This window comes from Dioscorea cayenensis, chromosome 9 (genome assembly GCF_009730915.1).
Source record: "Dioscorea cayenensis subsp. rotundata cultivar TDr96_F1 chromosome 9, TDr96_F1_v2_PseudoChromosome.rev07_lg8_w22 25.fasta, whole genome shotgun sequence".
Classification (NCBI taxonomy): Eukaryota; Viridiplantae; Streptophyta; class Magnoliopsida; order Dioscoreales; family Dioscoreaceae; genus Dioscorea; species Dioscorea cayenensis.
The window spans coordinates 21,053,927-21,075,356 of record NC_052479.1 but is presented as its reverse complement, the minus strand read 5'-3'; the positions used below and the strand labels follow the sequence as shown (position 1 = coordinate 21,075,356).

Below are 21,430 nucleotides of genomic sequence, written 5' to 3'. Positions count from 1 at the left end.
CATCGCAAGTTGGGGAAAAGATGGAGAAAAAGAATACCAAAAATCGGGGCTGAATCAGCTTTTAAATAGGGTCGGAATCGGGCAACTCCATGGGCGTGGACGATACATGCGCCCTGCAGGGAATTTCCACACGGGCGTGATAATTTCCACACGCCCTGTGGATTCTCTGCTTTTTCCGGGTTTCTCGCCGCCGTGAACAAAGGTCGCTACAGATCTTGCTACATTGTTCCTACCGTGCTTTCGCTACGCCTTCGACCCTAAATAACTTCCCAATTCCATACTTTCATCGGGTAACGAAACGGGCACACGCTCACGTCGTGAATCACTTGCTTCTTCAATAATATATATGTTGGTGGAGCTCCCTGCTCTTGTATGCATAAGACGGAATGCTCGAGTGTGACCGCCTTTTGCGCCCTCCAAATGGATGTGCTCACTCGAATGCGAGGAGGTTGGCACACACTCTAGCATCTCACACCTGTCCCTATGTCTTCGCGTTTGAACTTTAGCAAGATCTCCTCCAAAAATAAGTGCATTATGATCCACATTGGCCTATTTCCTTCATACTCGGCCTCACAACCCCTACTCGCGTAAAAGTAACATAAAAAAACACATATTAATATAAAAACCTGAGAAAAAGTAATGCTCAACATAAGGAATGAACGCTTTGCATTCATATCGCACAAGCACTTATCAAGTACTCTTCGTAAACACGACTTACATACTCTTCTCTTAAGGCCACATGATCGGGCACACATCCACGTTGTAGGTTATGAGACTTCTCATCATCGAATCATCATTGGTAAGCTCTTGCATTCTTCACTCAAATTGGGACATGGGAGTGTGACTGACTTTGTGCCCTTCCAACTCACAATTTAGCTTTAATTCTCTCGAAAGTTGGCACACACCCCCATATACATGAGCTTCTGCACAAAAACTCCCAAAATGTACTTTCATAACCTATCTTTTTTCTTTTCTTCCTTCAAGGCATTAACAACCTATTTGCACAAAAAAAAAAACACCAAAATACACTTTATGAGACATAAACCATCGTAAACATGATGGTCAATGCATGTGAAACATATAGAGAAATATGTTTACTCAAGCAATATCTTCTAAATTATAGACTCTCCAAAGATAGACGTCAAAGCTTCTTATCATCATTTCTTTTTACCATATTACCATATGTCTTGTCACCTTGCCTTGTCATCTTGTTTGCCACATTATTATTTTTGCCACACAATCTTCTACATGTGTTAAATAATACTAGTTATAGAGCTTCAGCTCTAACAACAATAATTAGATTGTGTAATATTATAGCCTTTTTTATGCTGTTTAAATTTTAATAATATTGTAAATGCTATTTGATACTATTTGATAGATGAAATATTTATTTCATGGTATTTAATTTCAATAAATGTGATTACTATATATATATATATATTCAATATAAAGGATTGATTGTATTTTTTTGAGCAATGCCAATCAGTAAGCATGTATAGCGTAGCAGAACATGTACAAAAAGGCAATGTTAACCCAATGATATGACATCCAATGGTATGACATAAGAGTGCAAGAGGGAGGACAATGGTTTGAACCCTTCCCAACATTGTATACTTTTGGGTATAATACTGTTTATTAGTACTATTTACGGGCTCGAGTGTGGATCTTATGTGGCAGAAATAGTGGTTTCATTCCTCCAAAATTATAGGACAAGAGAATTTTCCTAGAAGGTTCGTAAGTCATCATAACTGGTGCACCTCCATACTTGTCTGACAATTTCTTAAACAGCTGATCATTCTATGTAATATGTAATTCAACTAGTAAATCTAATTACTATTAAAAAAGTGTCTTTTAAGTATGTGATTGCTTTGGGATATGAAAATATATATATACATATATATATATATATATTTAAAATAATTTTTCTTTGATGCAGTTTCATGAATTTCAACACACTATGGTAACGTTAAATTTGTAATCAATTTTAACTTTTTGACTTAATCATTTGACAGCCAGCAGAAAGCTTTCCGAATATATTTTCTAAAGATTCTTTGTTTGGGAGGTATGCATATTTACATTAGAGACAACCGAATAAAATATAGCATTGCACTTATTTTGTTTTATCTGTCATTTTGATGTAGGTTTCCATACTTCTTACCATGTCTTATAATATCTCTCTTTGCTGTTGGAGTATGTATAGTTTGCATTTGGGTTCCGTTTAGTAAAAATTCCCCAACTTATGCTTGTAAATTTCATAGATATCAACTTTATTTTATTTCATTTATCTAGTTTTTCTTGATACCAAAATTTCTATCACCAGAATCACGTGGCTCTAGTTTTACATATTAGAAGAGAGATATATTACACGTTAAGATGTTGAAATTATTTTTAATATTTATTAAAAAAAATTGTTTTTAATACCACTGACGTTTGCACAATGCCAATTGTGTAATGAAAGGATAAATTAAATTGCTTTGTGTTACAATCGATTATTCCTAACAAAATTGTTATAGAATTTCAAACATTAGGAAGAAGTATAAGAAACGATTGCCATCATTCCTTGTGTAGCCCAATGATAATCACCATCCTTTATGTTTGAAAAGTTTTGAGTTAGAACTTTTGTTTCAAAAATATAAAAAACAATTGCCATCATAATTTTTTGTTGTTTTCGTGGGATTAACATACTTGTTGTTCGACTGCAAGGAATGTTGAGCTAGATGTGAGCTTTAAAAAATCAAGTTTATAGTTCTTACGAGGCTTATCACTATTGTTCATTGCTTTAAGTGACGAGGTATGCAAAAATGAAATTTAACCAAGTAGAAATACCCTTTTGATGTATGAGGTATGGCTTTTTGGTCATTAAAATTAGAAAAAAATTTAGTTTAGTTCTTGAATTATAGTAATTGACTCGGTTTGAGCGTATCACATGATGGTTTTAGTGATAGGCAAGCCATTTCTGCTACCGGACAAGGTTGATGTGATACAGACATATTAACTTGTCACGTTCACGAAACCAAGAGGAAAATATATATATATATATATATATATTTTTTGCCAAAGTGATAATTAAATAGTGCGGGGAAATGATTTTATTCATATGACATAAGTTTTGGGCTTTTTCCGTAGTGGCACTATTTTTCCTTTTTATATTATTTGAAGAGTCGCTTTATTTATTAAAATAACTTGTCAAAATCATATCCATCTCTAGTTAGCACTTGACTAAACATTTTTATAAGCCAAAACTTATATATATATATATATATATATTTCATTCCATCTTTTTTTATAATTAACTAAAAGTGGTTTTTAATTTTTTTAATTAATTTTTTTAAAAAATTGTTATTTCTTTTTTAAGATCTTATTCATTTTAAAAATATATTATATTAAAATAATAAGCATTTTTCACATTTTTAAAACCTATTTTTATTTTAATTTTCTTCCCAGTTAGAATATTTGTTTAAATTATTATTTTTAATTTTGCTTCCCATTAGAATATTTTTTTAAAAAAATATCTTGATAAACAAATATTTATTTATTTATTTATGATTTTATTGATTGAATAACTTATTTGCATTTAAAAAACATATATTATATTCAAGTACAAATAGAAAATATATCAATCACTGCTTATATTACATATTTCTATCTCGTAGTAGGCAAATAGTTCTATGATGCTCAAGTTATTTACACAAAAAGCATGTATTTTGTTTACCAGAATGAGAATTTATGTCCATCACTTTAATCTTTTCCTACTTTTATCTTTACAAGGTCAGCTTTAATTTCACTAACTCTAGTACTATTCCTAACATACTTAATGTGTATTTAGTACTATTCCACTCATGATACATATTAAAAAATCCACAAAAGTATTCTGCCCACATTTACTTAATTCAAACATCTTTCAGTAGTACTTTATTAACTTCAATTTTTACACACCTCACCCTATCTAAATTCCCCTGTTTTCTTTCTCTAGATTTAGCTAATCTATAAATATCTTTTCATCCTCTTTTAAACTTAACTTAGTATCAAGCATATCATAAGTATTACACTTAGCAACTCTCATGATCCCTTTAAGCTTTTTGCTAATTATGATATAATTGGAGTAAAGAATGTATTAAGCTATTGATAGGATTAAAGCCAACTACATGAGGAAGGAAATGTGAAAATCATAATTGATTTGAGATATTGATCTCGAGCCTGATTTTGAAGCTAATCTAAATTAAATTTATGCTTAAAATGGGTGCAAGAATTATGTATTAATATTTGGTGTTATATAACATTTAGGATATTGATAAATTATTGAAATTTAATGTGAGCAAGATTAGAAGAGTGTCTTTCTCTAACCAGGATAGCAAGTTTCTATATAGGTGTGTTGATTATAACTTTTTTTATCTAAGGGTAGAGAATAAAGCAACATACATAGAGACAAACATAGAGAGCATATGAGTTGTGATGTAGTATGAATTTATTCTTTGTGAAGGACAATAAAATACTAACCATGATGGTTGACAATGCCCTTTTGCGTGTGTACCGCAAGAGCACAGGTCTGTCGAAGTAATAGTACCCTGGTGTGTGGGTAGTTGAATCCACAAGGAATAGTGATTAGAAACACAAAGATTGCTATTTAACTAGAATGAAAATGAATCAATAGTGATGTGAATGAGAATCAATGCAAATAGAAATAAGAAAAGAAGAAGGAGGTGCACATAAAAGATAGGAGAGAAAATCGACGATAAATGGGGCACAGGGATATTGTTCATCCTAGGACTATTGTTTCATGTGCAACACAAATCATTATGTTTTCTAACTTATGTCTAATGAGTCATGGAGATCCTTAAACAAACGGTCCCAAAACTTATGCTCAATGGTGACTAACCCTAAACTATGCCCTGGTGGAGAAATTTCTCAGTCTGGAGACCTCACATTATTCTAGGTCACTTTAGGCTCTAGGGATTCCAAGTGATAAACTCTATTCCCTAAAATAGATCTAACCCTTTGGTCCTGGAAAAAGACCCCTAGTCACAATTAAGCCACTGATATTAAAGATTACTTCAACGCTTCACTCTGTTTCTTGCTCAACTATGTCCCAGTGGAGTTCGTCTCTTAGCACTTCACTCTATTATGACTGCAAAGAACTCTTAGAATGTGGAGGTAGGATAAATCACACCGGAGGGGAAAGGGGATGTTCCGCTACCTCTCGACTCGCCCTCTCAACCCTCTCTAATCTAGTATTGTCTAACCCTCATGGTGTGTTACTCATCCACAAGGATTACCAAAATGGATTCTCAACCCTAGTGTCACACTAAGGGAAAATCAACTCAACAAGCATTCAAGATTAAAATATCAATTAATGAAACATAATAAGAGGTCAAAAAACAATATCATCCGTGGGTTTACAAGCCCATGGAGCAAAATGCAACCAATAATGAAATCAAAAGTAAAAATAAGCAATCCATGAATAAAACCTCTTTGGTGTTTGTGTCGATAGGCTTGTGGAGTGGTTGCGTCTTCTCCAAAGGTCGCCTCGTCAAGCCTAGGGAACACCTCGCTGGATCGGTGCCGATGAAAGCTCCCCCAATAGCTCTCTTCCTAAGAAAACGCGGTGTAGAAGACCGTAAACCTTTCCAAAAGCCTAGCCAAAATCTCTCCAAACCCTAGCCGTGGGCGCCTCCAAAGGTAAGAAAACATAGGCCAAAGGATGGAAATATGGATCCCTAAATTGGACTGAAATCACGACTTAAATAGGGCTTGAATGGGGCATCCATCCACACGCCCGTGTGAATCTGTAGAAATTCGTTTTTGAGCTGCATGTGAACAGTGATTGCTATAGTAAATTGCTACAGTGATTTGCAACATTTATTCTCTCCAAGATTCCATCAACAAAGTGCAAACGCAATCTACTTTGGCTTCTTTATTCCATACTTGTCACCACAACCCTACATGCACAAAAAAACACAAATACACATGTACTAGTAATAAAATCTGAGAAAAAGAATACTCATCATAAGAAAAGAATACTCCATATTACTATACACAAGCACTTATCAAACTCCCCCACACTTAAGATTTTGCATGTCCTCAAGAAAAAATAAACCATTAAAGCATATAAGAAGGAAATAATGAAAGTGCTTGGCCTTAGGTTCACCAAAGCATGCAAGGGAAACATTCTACAAGTAACGGGAATTTCAACACGAAATACAAAAAATCAATGCTCTAGCTAAAAACACGAATCAAAAAAGACAACAAACCCAAAATCATGCAAGTGTGTGTAGACTCACTCAAGTCGACCTAACGTATACTCCTCAAAGTTCTACGCATAAGGGACATATTTATATACAAAACAAAGCAAAGAGACGGTAGTAGCTTCACACATCCTCTAAGGTAGCCCTTTCCGAAGCGGCCGCTAAGGTGGCTTTCACACTTCCGAGGTGGTAGCTCTTTCTACCGGGGTAGTAGCTTTCATTCATCCCATGAGATAGCTCTTTCTCTCATTAGGGTATAACTAGTATCTTACTTATGAGAGTAGCTTCATACTTCATAGGTGGTAGCTCTTTTTACCCCCAAACGCACAAACCAAAACGAACATTTTTCTTTCTTTTTCCAATATATTATTTTTTAGCAAAAACAAAAAAGTAACACAAGAAACAAAACTAACTTGTCCCTTAAATATCGAACTTGAGTTTCCATAAGGTTTAATGAGCGAGTAGTGCAACAAGTGTCAATCGTGCAAAAAAATTCCTAAAAAAATTCAAGTAAAAAAACTAGAGCATGAGTAAATTCAATGTTAAAAATTCTCCTAACTTAAGAATACAACCATTGCAACTAAGGTGAACCGCCATTGGCTACGTGAGTGACAAGTGCTTGTGCGATATGAATGCGAAGCGTTCATTCCTTATGTTGAGCATTACTTTTCTCAGGTTTTTACATTAATATGTGTGTTTTTATGTTACTTTTACGCAGGTAGGGCTGTGAAGCTAAGTATGAAGGAAATAGGCCAATGTGGATCATAATGCACCTATTTTAGAGGAGATCTTGCTAAGGTTCAAACGCGAAGACATAGGACAGGTGTAAGATGCTAGAGTGTGTGCCAACCTCCTCGCATTCGAGTGAGTACATCCATTTGGAGGGGCACAAAGGCAGTCACACTCGAGCATTCCGTCTTATGCATACAAGAACAAGAACCCCACCAACTATATATTATATGAGGCACTGAAAGTGAAAGTCCCATTTTTTTGTCAGTATGCAATGTATCAGTAGCAGAGACTGCAAAGTCATGTACACGTAGCCGAGAAATCAGAGAAACAGAGAATCCACACGGGCGTGTGGAAATTATCCACGCCCGTGTGGAAATTCCGCACGGGCGCGTGTACCGTCCACGCCCGTGGAGTTGCCTGATTCCAGCCCTATTTAAAGCCGGTTCAGCCCCGATTTTGGTATTCTTTTCTCCATCTTTTCCCCGACTTGTGAGAGGGCTTCGGCTAGGGTTTCGAGGGGTATTGGCCAAGGTTTTAGAGAGGTTGTACGGCTCCGACATCGTGATTCCATTAGGAAGAAGGTTGGTAGGGGAGCTTCGATCGAGGCGTATCCTATACGCGACGAAGGAATCCTTGGATGATGAGTAGAGGACTTTCCACAAGACCATCGACACGACCATCGAGGGGGTTTCTTTATGGATTCATTGCTTTTACATTCTATTTCTTTGATTGTACTTAGCTTCATGGAGAGCTAAACCCCTAGTGGGTACTTGGGTGATTGTGAACCATAGGATGTATTCGTTTCATTGAACTTCTTTATTATGCTTTCAATAAATTGATATTTATTGTGAGTTCCAACCTTGAATGCTTGATTGTATGAACATTTCCCCTAGAGTGACACTAGGGTTGAGAGTTCTTGTTGGTAACCTTGTGAGTGAGTGACGCACCACGAGTGTTAGACAAAGCTAGGTTGGAGAGGGTTGAGAGGGTGAGTCGAGAGGTACAGGAGCGTCCCCTTTCCCCTCCGAAGTGATAGATTCTACCTCCGTTCCTCGAGTTCTTTGCGGCCATAATAGAGTGAATGGTGTAAGGGATGAACCTCCGCTAGGGCCTAGTTGCGCATGCAATGGAGTGAAGCGTTGAGGTGATCTTAGTATCTAGGGCTTACTTGTGGCTAGGGACCTTCCACCTGGACCAAAGGGTTAGGTCTAAATCTAGGAAGAGATTTATCACTTGGAATCCCTAGAGCTCATTGCAACTCTATGCGAGTGCGAGGTGTTGAGATTGTTCGATTTCTCCTCCGGGACATGTATAGAGTTAGGCATAGTTGACCTTAGATTTGGGACTATGTATGTAAGGATTTCCACGACTCACCATTGCATTGATTAGGAAGCATAATAGAGAGTTCTTGCACTTGAAGCGATTATCCTGGGAGAAGTATCATCCGAGTACCACATCTTTATCGATTGCCTTGCCTCCTCCTTACTTTTGCTCTCTTACTTGTTGCTTTTAATTTCTGAGAATTGAAACATTACCACACTTATCATTGTTGATACTCCACATAGCTAAGAATCGAATTAAGTGTCTTTACTCCCTACTCCCAGTGGATTCGACCCCGCTCATCCGGGATTATTACTTCGACAAACCCTTGCACTTGCGGGATATAAGCAAGGGGATCTTGTCAAGTTTTTTTGCCGCTGCTGCGGGAGCTAGGCGTTTAGAGATACTTTGCACTTTGTTTTCTTAGCTATTTCACTACACATTTTATTTCATATCTTCTTATTCTATCATCATTCTGATTTTCTTTTTCTTTACTTTTGGTGCAGCTCTAGGTTATGACCCGAGTGAATCCATCAATATTGATTAAAGGAGACCCTGAGCTTGAACGTACACTTCGAAAGAAAGGGAAAGAATCTGTACAAGAACAGCCTAATCCAGCTGATTTGGAAGTAGAAGGATCTGACAACATGGCAGAACAAAATGAGCAACAACGAACACTATCCGATTATGCCAGCCCGTTATTTCCCTCCCGGAAAATCAGCAAAGCTTAGGAATGAGATCTCATCATTTATGCAGTTGGAATTGGAGTCTTTATTTGAGACATGGGAAAGGTTCAAGGAACTCCTGCGCAAGTGTCCACAACACGGATTCCCAGAGTGGATGATTGTTCAAACCTTCTACAATGGTTTGAAACCCGAGTACAAGGCAACTCTTGGATGCGTGCGAGGAGGTAACTTAGGTAGCAAGACCCTCGATGAGGCTCGTCAATTGATTGAGGAAATGGGGTTAAATAGATACCAGTGGAATGCTAGGGAAAAGAAAAAGGTGGCCGGTCTCCATGAAATTGATGCGGTAACTTCATTGGCGGCCCAAGTGGAGAGTTTGAGTAAGAAGCTAGATCTTATAGCTTCGAATAGAGTTGCGGCCGTGACCAATTGCACCGGTTGTGGTGGAGGACATGCTCCCTCCGATTGCCCAATCGTCATAGGTGATGTTTCTTCAGTTGAGAATGTTGACTTTGTAGGTAATGGAATGAGACCTCAAGGGAATCCATACAGCAACACCTACAATTCACGGTTAAAGAATCATCCCAACTTTTCATGGAGTAATCAAGGACCACAGAAGACCATGGGGCCATCGGGGTTCCAACAACAACAACAAGCCCCTCAAGTGGAAAACAGAATTACAGGCTTGGAAACCCGAATGACGGATTTGGAGAAGCACTTGGCTAGATTTATTCAATCGGCAAATACAAGGTTTGAATCAGTCGAGGCTACACTTCGCAATCACACCGCCTCCTTGCACAATCTTGAAAATCAAGTGGGGCAAATTGCGAAATCTCTTTCCGAAAGGCCACATGGGATGCTGATCAAACGGAGAGTGACCAGTCCCAATGGTCCTGGGTTACTAATCTTCTCCTTGCCTCTGACCGAGCAGATCAGACCATCTTGAACATGAGATGGCTAATGTAGGGTCCAACAAACAGTGCTCCTAACTGCAAGTACTCACTCTGGTGATAGAGATAATCGGTGATGACACATCCCAAATGGAGGAGAACTCCATGTGCAATGGAATGCAGATATAAAAGATTGGTCCTACGAAGTTAGCCTGCACCATCTCCAAGTCCTGTCACTGACTTGCTAAGAATAACATGAATATACCTATGTGCCGGTCGTGTGAGCAAAGAGGCCTTTGATAAGTGCTTTAGTAGACATATTTTTATATATGTTTTACAAGCATTGAGCATCATTTTTCCATGGTTTATGTCGCATATTGTGCATTTGGTGTTATTTCGTGCAATTAGTTTGTGAATGCCTTGGAGAATTAAAAGGGAGCAAAGATAGGCTATAAAGTCACAATGTTCAGAGTTCTTGTGCAATTCAAAGACTAAGACATGTCAATTCACTATTTGGAAGGGCACAAAGGCAGTCACATCTTCATGTTCCTTCTCTTTGTGAAGATTGCAAGATCTCTCAAATACATGTCAATGAAGAAAAATCTTATATCCTATCACATGATCGTGTGCCTGACTATGTGGCCTCAAGAAAGAATGTTTGGACCACGTTTGTGAAAAGCACTGTAGCGAAAACGCTGTAGAAATTTTACTATAGCAGTACAGTAGCAAAAGTATTGTTCATGCACACGCGTGGAAATTCTTGTGGCCCACGCGGGAGCGTGGAAAATCCACATGGGTGCGTGGGGCACGTGACATACGCATTTTGTGCCTTTAAATAGCCCTCTTGTCTTATTCTTTGACATCTTTTGTGCAGCTTTTGATGGGGGAGACGGCTAGGGTTTGGAGAGGAGGTCTTTGCTGATTTGGAGGGTGTTCTTCACCAACTTTGATAGTTTCCTCTGCCTTCATAGTATTTTGGAAGCCACCGATGACCTAGCTTTGGAAAGGAATCTTTCAAGATGTTCAACTACCCATCAATGTCAATCATCACGAATTGAAGGGGGTTTTCCCTATGGATTTTGTTACTTTTCATTTTATTAATCATTATTTTATAACTTACCCATGGAAGGCTAAACCCTAGTAGGTACTTGGGCATGTGAACCCTAAGATCTATTTTTTTGTATTGATTTGCTTTATGTTTCTAGTTAATCAAAGTTGATTTGAGTTTTAATCTTTTCATTTCATTGCTTGCTGATGAGTGCTTGTGTGTTAAGAATGCGAACTGTTCTTTACTTACGTTGACCATTAATTTTATCAAGTTTAAGCGCTAATACATGTGTATGTGTTCTTTTGCGCATGTAGGGTTGTGAAGCTAAGTATTAAGAAAAGAAGCCAAAAGTAGATCGTGAAGGTACTATTTGGTGGAATCTTGGAAGTAACAAACGCGAAGAAACAAGTGAGCTCTAAGATATGTGAAAGTGTGCCAACCTCCATGGATTCAAGTCATTACAATGAGTTTGAGGGGTACGAAGGCAGTAACATTTGTGTATCCTGACTTGTGTATTGATAGGAAGATCTTCACAAATAAGACCTTTGATTGAAGAAGAAATGCTATCTATGGCATAAACATGTTCCTGTTTATGTTACCTCGATGAAAAGTGTGGAATTAGGAGTGTTTTGATGGAGTACTGTAGCGGTACTATAGCAAATCCTTGTAACAATACATTATAGCGATTCTTTCGTTCACGACTAGCCGAAAAATCAGGGTTTCCAGAGAATCCACACGGGATTGTAGAAATTCCCCATGCTCTTGTGGAAATTCCACAAGCCCATGTGGAGAATTCACATTGGACTGTGGATGCCCCGATTCCCCGACCTATTTAAGTCGCGATTCAAAGACAATTTATGGAAGAATTTTTTACCCTTCTCTCCATTTTTTCTCTATCTTTTGAGAGGCTATCGGCTAGGGTTTTAAGAGGCTTTAGGCAAGTCTTTGAAGTAGTCCTATGGATTCTATACCGCGCTTCTCTTGGAAGAAGGTTGTTGGGGAGCTTTTGGTCGGCACCGATCCGGTGAGGTGTGCCCTAGGCCGGACAATGAAACCTTTGGAGAAGAAGGGGCTACTCGACAACAGTATCGACACGAATACCGAAGGGTTTTATTATGCATTACTTGTTTTACTTTCAATTTCATTATTGATTATATCTTGCTCCATGCAGAGATAAACCCCCTAGTGGTTACTTGGATTTTGTAAACCCCAGGATGTTATTGTTCTTTTGACCTTTTATTATGCTTTCTTTAATTGATGTTTTAATTGAGTTTCAATCTTGAATGCTTATTGAATGATTTCCCCTTTAGTGTGACACTAGGGTTGAGATTTCATCTTGGTAACCTTTGTGGATGGGTGACACGGCACGAGGGTTAGAGAAAGCTAGATTGGAGAGGGTTGAGAGGGTGAGTCGAGAGGTTGCGGAGCGTCCCCTTTCTCCTCCGGTGTGATTTATTCTACCTCCAATTCTTAGAATTCTTCGCGTTTACAATAGAGTAAAGAACTAAAGGATGAACTCCGCTGGGGCTTAGTTACACGAGCAACAGAGTGAAGCATTGAAGTGACTTTAGGTTCTGGGGATTAATTATGACTAGGGGTCTTTCGACTGGACCAAAGGGTTAGATCTACATATAGGAATAGGGTTCATCACTTGGAATCCCTAGAACTCCATGCAACTTTGCATAGCAAGCGGTGTTCAGATTGAGCGATTTCTCCATCGGGACATAGTGTAGAGTTAGTCACAGTTGACCTTAGGTTTATAACCATGTACTGTAGGATTTCCACGACTCATTAAGCATTAGTTAGGAAGCATAATAGTAGGTATTGCATTTGAAACATTAGTCCTTGGGGGAGCATTGTCCGAGTACCCCACTTCTATCGATTATATGTTCTCTCACTTACTTTGGCCTCTCATTCTTATTTCTTTTGTTTCTGCTTACATTACACTTTATCAACATAGTCATTATTCATCTTCACTTGGTTAAGTAGCAATTTTGGTATTTTTATTCCTACTCCCTGTGGATACGATACCCCACCCATTTCGGATTTATTACTTCGATAAACCTGTGTACTTGCGGGTTACACACAATGGGCATTGTCAATGTTTTGGCATCATTACCGGGGAGTAGGCCTTTAGAGATACTTTGCTCTTTAGTGATTATGCTGTTGGAGTAGTTTTGGGTCAGAGGAAACATATGCAATTCTGACTGATCTATTATTCCAGCAAGACTCTCACAAGTTCTCAAGAGAACTATACAACCAAAGAAAAAGAGTTGTTAGCAGTGGTGTTTGCTTTCGACAAGTTTATACCATACCTTATCTTGCCTAGGGTCACTGTATTTACCGATTACTCAACACTCCGATATCTAATGAACAAGGCTGATGCGAAACCAAGGTTGATTCGTTGGATCCTATTGATGCAAGAGTTTGATATGGAGATAAAAGACAAGAGAAGAACCGAAAATGTGGTTGTAGACCATTTATCTCGATTGGAAGGGTATGAAGGTCAAGGGCCAGCTAGCAAAGAGGTTAATGATTACTTTCTCGAGAAACACTTGTATGTAGTTCAGAGTTCAGAATTAGAGGGCACTCCACGGTTCACCGATTTTGCAAACTACTTGTCAGGGAGAGTACTTAAGCATGGCCTCATATTCCAGCAAAAGAAGAAGTTCTTCAGTGATTTGAGGAATTATTTCTGGGATGATCTGTACTTGTTCCATATTTTTGCAGATCATGTAGTTCAAAGATGTGTATCAAAGGAAGAAGGGTGGAATATTCTTGCACATTGTCACTCCGGGCCAATTGGGGGGCATTATGCTTGAAGTAGAACTGCTGAAAAGGCTTTGGCTACCGGATTTTATTGGCCAACTTTATTATAGGATGCACATCAATTTGTTCTTCGATGCGATAGTTGTCAAAGGGATGGAAATCTATTGTGGCGGGATGAAATGCCTAAGAATCCAATTCAATTTTGTGAGGTATTTGATGTTTGGGGAATTGACTTTATGGGCCAATTTAAAAAGACTAACAGTAATCAATACATTCTGGTTACGGTTGACTATGTCTCTAAATAGGTGGAAGCTCAAGCTTTACCATCTAACGATGATAGGACCATGGTAAAATTTTTGAAGAGGTTGTTCACTCGATTTGGGACCCCTTGAATTATCATTAGTGAGCAAGGGACTCATTTTTGTAACACTCAGCTTGAGAAAGTGCTAAGGCACTATGGAGTGCATCATCGCCTTGCTACCTCCTACCATCTACAGACGAGTGGTCAGGTGGAAGTCACAAATAGAGAGCTTAAGAGAATTTTGACAAAATCTGTAGAACAAGGAAATCAGGATTGGTCGGAACGCTTGGATGACACACTTTGGGCTCACAAAATGGCATATAAAACTCCAATAGGGACCACCCCCTATAACTTGGTATATGGTAAATCGTGTCATTTGCCCGTGGAGTTAGAGTGTAAATCCTATTGGGCCATCAAGGCCATGAGTTTTGACTTGGGCAAGGTGGGGTAACAAAGAATGCTTCACCTAAATGAGTTGGATGAATGGAGAATGAAGGCATATGAGAATGCAAGGATTTAAAAGGAGAAAATTCAGAAGTGGCTTGATAAGCATATAAAAAACACAAAAGAGTTCAAGGTCGGTGATCAAGTGTTATTGTTCAACTCTCTCCTGAGGCTATTTATAGGGAAGCTTAAGTCCAAATAATTTGGGCCATATACTGTAACTGAGTTGTCACTCCATGGAGCTATTGAAATTTCTCATCCGGAGAAAGGTATAGTCAAGGTGAGCGGTCATCGGTTAAAACCTTATTTTGGTGCGGAGATAAGTAAAGATGACAAGGAAATATTCTTTCTCTGAGAGCCCCCATGAGGTAAGACAATGTACGTCAAGCTAAGTGACATTAAACAATTGCTTCTTGCGAGGGAACCAAAGTCTTTACTATTTTTCTAGGCTTTAGTTAGCGTTTGCATGAATAAGAGTTTAGGTGTGGGTGTCTTTATTTTTTACATGCTATTTTTGTGATTTTTTCGTGGATCTTTGGTGTTTTCATGTGCTTAATTGTGTTTTGGTGATGTTTCTTGGTTGTTTGAGTGTATTATTTATGTTTCTCTGGTTACTTTTTGCATAATATAGACAGGCTTTGAGAATGAGTAAATGTTTAGGAATTTTCTGCTAAGTCTCTGATTTTTTCTAAGTATTCCAGAGAAAACACACAGCCATATGAATATTCCACATGGGCGTGTGTTTATATTCAGAGCTCATCCCGAGAGGACACAGGGGCGTGTGTCTGCCCCTGTGTTTGACCCTTTGAACTACACACAGGCTTAGGTAACTTCCACACTTCCATGTGAATTGCTGCAAATAGTTCTCCTCCATCCCAAGAAGATACAGGGGCGTGTGAATGTCCCAGTGAGTGGCCCTGCGAAGATCCACGCCCTTGTATAATTTCCACATGGGTGTGTGAAACAGTTAGAAGAATTTCTAGGTTGGACAGAGAAGCCATAGGGGGTGTGGGTACCCTCTTGGATCGGGCATATGGGAATGGAGAATTTCCACACGCCCGTGTGGATGTTTTCAGAGATAAAGTGTGCTATACTGAGAGCACATAGGGGTGTGTGTCTGCCATTACGAAGCTCTCGTGTGGAGTCACACGGGCATGGGTAATTTCCACATGCCGGTGTGGATGTACTGAACTCCAAGAGATGCGGGTTTTCTTTAAAACCTCTTCTCATTTCTTCACCTTCTCACTCCCAAACATTCAGTGAACACTCTCAATCACTCTCCTGACTTCGCTCAATAATTTTAGAGAGGTTTTATTTGTGTTTTCAGGCCATTTTTGACATTTTTATCTTCATCTCATCGGTAAACCCTTTTTCTCTCTTCTTCTTCACCACACTTGATTTTAATTAATTAAAATGGTAAATGTTGCTTCGTTTCTATGTTTATATGGTCTGGGCATGCTTAGAATGAGTTTAGAAATAGAGTTTTGATGTATTTTTTAGCTTCTAGCATGGTGGCCATGCGGGTATCATGCCCGTGGATCGACACGAGCGTGTGGAATTTCCACATGACCATGTGGATTTCAGTTGTTTTAATCTGTAAGTGTTTATAATTAATTTTATTTTCAAATCATGCAGATATGGCCCTCAGATATCGTACATAGATTTTTCTATTACCGAGCATCACGCTTGATTTGAGCATTTGTTGAGACTCTGATTTGGATAGTCCCATTTTGTGGATTTGAGTGTGCTGAGAGAGGTTAAACGAGGTGATGAGATGGCTGATGAGATTGATGAGCTGTTGGCCGTGGGAAGCTGGAGGAGATTATTATCGATTCGAGGGCCAACTATCCGCACATTGATGCTGGAGGTGCTAGCATTCTTCGAGTTTAACTGATCATACTCCAGATTTGATAGTGTTGACGTTTGATAAGTACTTGTGCGATATGAATGCAAAGCATTCATTCCTTATGTTGAGCATTACTTTTCTGAGGTTTTACACTAATATGTGTGTTTTTATGTTACTTTCGTGCAGGTAGGCTTGTGAGGCCAAGTATGAAGGAAAGAAGCCAATGTGGATTACAATGCACCGATGTTGGAGGAAATCTTGCTAAGGTTCAAACGGAAAGACATAGGTCGATGTGAGATGGTAGAGTGTGTGCCAACCTCCTCATATTTGAGTTTGGCACATCTATTTGGAGGGGCACAAAGGCAGTCACACTCGAGCATTTCAACTTATGCACATAGAACAAGATCTCCACCAACGTACCTATCATTGAAGAAGTAAGTGATCCACGACGTGAACGTGTGCCCGTTTGCGTTACTCCGATGAAAGTATGGATTTGGGAAGCTATTTAGGCCGGATACTGTAGCAGAGTAATGTAGCAACACGGTAGCAAGTACTGTAACAGCACTGTTCACAGTCGGCTGAGAAAACAGGATTTCAGAGAATCCACACGGGCGTGTGGAAATTATCCACGCTCATGTGAAAATTCCGTACGGGCGCATGAAGCATCCACGCCCGTGTAGTCGCCCGATTCCAGCCCTATTTAAATCCGAATAAACCCCGATTTTAGTATTCTTTTCTCCATCTTTTCCCCAACTTAAGAGAGGGCTTCGGCTAGGGTTTTGAGGGGTATTGGCCAAGGTTTTGGTTAGGTTCTACGGCTCCTATATCGCCATTCCTTAGGAAGAAGGTTGGTAGGGGACCATCCGTCGAGGCGTATCCTATACCGGACGAGGGAATCCTTGGACGACGAGTAGAGGACTTTCGACAAGACCATCGACACGACTATCGAGGGGGTTTCTTTATGGATTCATTGCTTTTACATTCTATTTCTTTGATTGTACTTAGCTCCATGGAGAGCTAAACCCCTAGTGGGTACTTGGGTATTGTGAAATCTAGGATGTATTTGTTTCATTGAATCTCTTTATTATGCTTTCAATTAATTGATGTTTATTGTGAGTTCCAACTTTGAACGCTTGATTGTATAAATATTTCCCCTAGAGTGACACTAGGGTTGAGAATTCTCGTTGGTAACCTTGTGAGTGAGTGACACACCACGAGCGTTAGACACAGCTAGGTTGGAGAGGGTTGAGAGGGTGAGTCGAGAAGTACAGGAGCGTCCCCTTTCTCCTCCGACGTGATAGGTTCTATCTCTATTCCTCGAGTTCTTTGCAGCCATAATAGAGTGAATGGTCTAAGGGATGAACTTCCGCTGGGCTTAGTTACACGTGCAACGGAGTGAAGTGTTGAGGTGATCTTAGTATCTAGGGCTCAATTGTGGTTAGGGGCCTTCCACCTGGACCAAAGGGTTAGATCTATAATTAGGAAGAGATTTATCACTTGGAATCCCTAGAGCTCATTGCAACTCTATGCGAGTGCGAGGTATTGAGATTGTTTGATTTCTTCTCCGGGACATGTATAGTGTTAGGCATAGTTGACCTTAGATTTGGGACTATGTAATTAAGGATTTCCATAACTCACCATTGCATTGATTAGGGAAGCATAATAGAGGGTTCTTGCACTTGAAACAATTATCCTAGGTGGAGCATTATCCGAGTACCCAATCTTTATCGATTGCCTTACCCCCTTTCTTTACTTTTGCTCTCTTACTTGTTGTTTTTATTGTTGAGAATTGAATCATTGTCACACTTATCATCATTGATCTTTCACATAGCTAAGAATCGAATTAAGTATTTTTATTCCTTATTCCCTGTGGATTCGATACCCGCTCACCCGGGATTATTACTTCGACAAACCCTTGCACTTGCGGGATATATGTAAGGGGACCTTGTCAAGTTTTTGCCGCCAATGCCGGGAAGTAGGCGTTTAGAGATACTTTGCACTTTGTTTTCTTAGCTATTTCACCATATATTCTATTTCATATCTTCTTATTCTATCATCATTCTGATTTCTTTTTCTTTCTTTTTGGTTGCAGCTACAGGTTATGACCCGAGGGAATCCCTCAATATTGATTGAAGGGGATCCTGAGCTTGAATGTACACTTAGAAGAAAAAGGAAAGAGCATGTGCAAGAACAGTCTAATCCAGCTGATTTGGAAGCATAAGAATCTGAAAACATGGCAGAACAGAGTGTGCAACAGCGAACACTATCCGATTATGCCAGACCTTCAGTGTTGGGGACACAATCGAGTATTGTCCGTCCCCCGATTACACCTCAGAACTTTGAGTTGAAGCCAGCATTCATCCACATGTTGCAGCAGTCCGCACAATTCAATGGTTTGGCCGATGAGGATCCAAAGAGTCACATAGAGAGCTTTCTCGAGGTGTGTGATATGCTGAAGATAAATGGGGTGACGGATGATGCCATCAAATTTAGAGCCTTCCCATTTTCCCTAAAGGGGAGAGCGAAGCAGTCGCTACACTCGTTACCTAGAGCATCAATTACCATGTGGGAGGAGATGGTGAAAGCTTTCCTAACCCGTTATTTCCCTCCGGGAAAATCAGCAAAGCTTAGGAACGAGATCTCATCCTTTGTTCAGTTGGAATTGGAGTCTCTATTCGAGACATGGGAAAGGTTCAAGGAGCTCCTGAGGAAGTGCCCGCAAAACGGATTCCCAGAGTGGATGATTGTTCAAACCTTTTATAATGGTTTGAAGCCGAGTACAAGGCAACTCTTGGATGTGGTAGCAGGAGGTACCTTAGGTAGCAAGACTCCCGGTGAGGCCCGTTCGTTGATTGAAGAAATGGGGTTAAACAGCTACGAATGGAATGCTAGGGAGAAGAAAAAGGTGACCGGTCTCCATGAGATAGATGTAGTAACTTCATTGGCAGCCCAAGTGGAAAATTTGAGTAAGAAGTTAGATCTTCTAACTTCAAATAGAGTGCCTGCCGTAACTAATTGCATCGGGTGTGATGGAGGACATGCTCCCTTTGATTGCCCGATCTCTATTGGTGATGTTTCTTCGGTGGAGAATGTTGATTTTGTAGGTAATGGCATGAGACCTCAAGGAAATCCATATAGCAATACCTACAATCTGGGTTGGAAGAATCATCCCAATTTCTCATGGAGTAATTAAGGTCCACAAAAGGCCATGGGGCCACCGGGTTTCCAACAACAACAAGCCCCTCAGGTGGAAAACAGAGTCTCAGGTTTGGAAACCCGAATTACTGACAAAGAGAAGCACTTGTCTAGATTTGTGTAATCTGCAAATACTAGGTTTGAATCAGTCGATGCTACACTTCGCAACCACACCGCCTCTTTGCATAACCTTGAAAATCAGGTGGGTTAAATTGTGAAGTCTCTCTCTGAAAGGCCACATGGAAGCTTAACAAGCAATATAGAGACCAATCCTAGAGAGCACGTGAAGGCGATCACTTTGAGAAGTGGTCGTGAGGTTAAAAGTAGGCTTCCAAGGGAGATGCCAAAAGAACACACACCCGACGTTATAGAGGTGGAAGAGGGGATGAGCAAAGAGAAAGAGGTGGTACCCCCACTTTTCAAGCCAAGAATCCCTTATCCCTCTAGATTGAAAACTGACCAAGGGGATGAACAGTACAAGAAGTTCCTGAGTTTGTTCAAGCAACTCCACATTAATATTCTTTTTGTTGAGGCATTGGCCCAAATGCCTAAGTATGCGAAGTTCTTGAATGACTTGTTGACTAACAAGAGAAAGTTGGAGGAGAGTGCTTCAGTGATTTTAGATGCTTCATGCTCGGCGGTATTGCAAAAGAACATGCCGAACAAGAAGAAAGACCCAGGAAGCTTCATCATTCCGTGTAATATTGGCAATCTTGGTGAGGAAATAGCATTGGCAGACTCAGGGGCTAGTATCAACGTCATGCCATACACCTTCTTTCAAAAGCTAGGCTTGGGCGAGCCTAGGCCTACTCGGATGACTTTGCAACTAGCGGACCGAACAGTGCGACATCCGAGAGGCATCATTGAAGACGTGCTTGTCAAGGTGGACAAGTACATTTTTCTGGTTGACTTTGTAGTGCTAGATGTTGATGAGGATGTGGATGTACCCTTGATACTTGGGAGACCATTCTTGTGGACTTCCAAAGCATTGATTGACACGGATGGCGGAGACCTCACCTTGAGAGTTGGAGATGACAAGCTCACATACCGCCTTGCTGAGGCCATGCGGCATTCTCACGATTTTGATGATACTTTATATTTTCTAGACACTACTGATGAGATTGTTGATGAATACATACAGGAGATGTTCAATCCGGATCCTTATGAAGGTTTGTCCGACCAAGAGAAGGGACATGAAGATGTAAAGATGCTTGGATCGACGGAAGAAGTAGCATCTACCCCGGGGATCTTGAAGAAGATGCTCTGGAAAATGAAGAGGGCTAGGAGATGCCACGGGAAACAATCCAAGGCTGTTGGAGACATACGTGAACCGAAGAAGTTGGACGTATCATTGTTAGGTGGTCCGAAGCCCGATAATACACCCTCTACTCTCAAGAAACTTTGCACATCATGCTTTCAAGCCGTGGGTAAGAGGGCAACTTTTATTCATGAACCCCCGTGAGGTAAGACAGGGTACGTCGAGCTTAGTGAAGTTAAACAAGCGCTTCTTGGGAGGCAACCCAAGTGTTTACTATTTTCTTAGATTTAGTTTAGTTTGTTTGCATGAATAATTTGCTAAGTGTTGGTGTCTTAATTTCTTAGATGCTTTTGCTGAGATTTCCTTGTGAACTTTGAATTTTAATCGTGTGTTTTCATGTGGAATTGGCGAAATTTTGTCGTTTGAGCTCTATTTCATGTTTTTCACTAGTAAAAAAATTGCATAATAGAGCAGGCTCAGAGTGTGTAAACATGTTCAGAAATTTTCTACAGAGCCTGCAGATTTTTCTAAGTCATCCCAGAGAAAACACACGGGCGTGTGGAATTTCTGAACGCCCGTTGATTTGCACTGCGAGCTCATACAGAGAAGGCATAGGGGCGTGCGGCTGCCCCTGTGAACGACCATGTGATTGTCACACGCCCGTGGTTAATTTCCGCACGGGCGTGTGAATTCCTGCAG

At 39.8% G+C, this 21,430-nt stretch overlaps 2 non-coding genes across 2 annotated transcripts; both read right to left on the bottom strand.

The window, feature by feature from the left end:
- Positions 1-9,017: 9,017 nt before the first annotated feature.
- LOC120269816 lies at positions 9,018-9,124 on the bottom strand. Its single transcript, XR_005539450.1, has one exon. It is a non-coding gene; the product is annotated as a small nucleolar RNA R71 (small nucleolar RNA).
- A 9,777-nt stretch (positions 9,125-18,901) lies between these two features.
- On the bottom strand, positions 18,902-19,008 carry LOC120269734. The gene has a single exon (XR_005539373.1). It is a non-coding gene; the product is annotated as a small nucleolar RNA R71 (small nucleolar RNA).
- Between the last annotated feature and the right edge of the window lie 2,422 nt (positions 19,009-21,430).